Consider the following 1,604-nt stretch of genomic DNA (forward strand, 5'->3'; position numbering starts at 1 on the left):
ACTGGGGAAAAGGCGAGAAAAGAGGCATTTAAAAACAAAAYCAATATTCTAAGCTGGAGGCCTAATTAGTCAGCTAGGCTTTAAGCTGCTGTTTCATGACATGAGACTGGATGGAGCTGCTAAAACTGAAACCTTTTTGTGGGCCAGGTCCTCATAATCCTCTGGCTATTGCTAATACGGCGGTAGCCAAACTGGCAGCCGCTGGCAGAGAGGAAATACCTGACAACTGGCACCTCCTTTGGCAGCTGAGCCGAGGCGCTGGAGCCTGAACGAGCACCGACACGATGCACTTTGTCATCGCGCAGCGGGCTGTCAAGGTCAGGCGCGAGGTGCCTGCTCTCAGATGTTTCTTGCTAGCGAAGACTGAGCCAGTGAATCTTCCAGCAATACCTATTCCTGAGAGCTTAAAATAGAAAGGACAAACAAAACAGCAGGGATACGGTTGGGAGATAAGTTTTTAAAAGCTATCCTTCAGATATTTTTGTATTGCCTTGGGCAAAATCAGGATCCATGGCATATATATTATCCCCAATTCCACTTCTATGTAATGAACTTTATTGTAGTTTAAATAGCTTTACTTCTTGGCAACAAGAGAACAAGGAATCATTGCTGTTGCTGAGCTCCAAAGGGCTGCAAAACTGTGCTTAGCGCGCCCAGAGCAAAGCTCACCCTGGCCACACCTGTGGTCATTTATGCAATGATTTGGGATGTTAGCGCTCAGCTGCAGAGCGTGAGTTGTGGGACGTGGTGAGGAACAGCAGCTCCAGGGAGGAACGGTGGGAAGAAGTAACATGATTGCTGAGGCAGTGGGAAGATGTGTCCTTGTGAAGCCAGTACGCTTTGGTGTGCCTGTGCCTAAATCTGGGTACATCTAAGCATGCTCTTGAGCTCTAGGATTGTGCTGACTACTGACAACAAACTGTGAGTGCATTGAGCTAATGGGGATTTTGATCAAGGTGGTGGAGGGACAGCTAGGTACCTTGCCTTTCCCCAGTAGGAGAAAGCCAAGAGCACCTGTGTACTGTAGGAGTTGATGTTTTGCCTGTCTGTGATATCCCAGAGGGACCTCGTGCTTCCTTTCTCCAAAGTTTCCTTCATTTTCTGCAGATGTAGAATGTGTAAGATCGGGAAATGTTGTCAGTTAAAGGTGCTCRGAAAAGAGGTTTATTTCTCTCAGGTTTTTGACTGGTTTTGCATGAGGCAGCCTGTTTTGGGGGGAACTGGCTGTAATTACACATGTGAGAGAGATGCTTGGCTCTGAAGATTGTATGGTCTAAACAAAAAGGTCAGGTAGGTGGAGGGAAAATGAAGCAATGCTGCGGAGAAGGATAGGGCTTGTCCCAGGTCATACTGCTGGTCACTGCAGAAGTCCTGACACAAATACAGTGTGTGGACCGTGCCGYGTCTGTACTAGACTTCTCTGTTCTATTGACATCTGTTCTTGAAGCACAAGAAGTATTCTTGAAGTATTTTGCAGGTTGTAAGTCTGTGGATGAGTCGAGTTTGAGCCTGCTGGAGGTTAAACACCTGTGGAAGGTTGTCTCTTCCTGTCTACCAGCATTAATCCGAGGCTGGTGTGTTCCTGTGTGCATGGGCTCTCCAAA

This window comes from Rhea americana, unplaced genomic scaffold (genome assembly GCF_003343005.1).
Source record: "Rhea americana isolate MKP2758 unplaced genomic scaffold, rheAme1 scaffold_120, whole genome shotgun sequence".
In the NCBI taxonomy this organism is placed as follows: Eukaryota; Metazoa; Chordata; class Aves; order Rheiformes; family Rheidae; genus Rhea; species Rhea americana.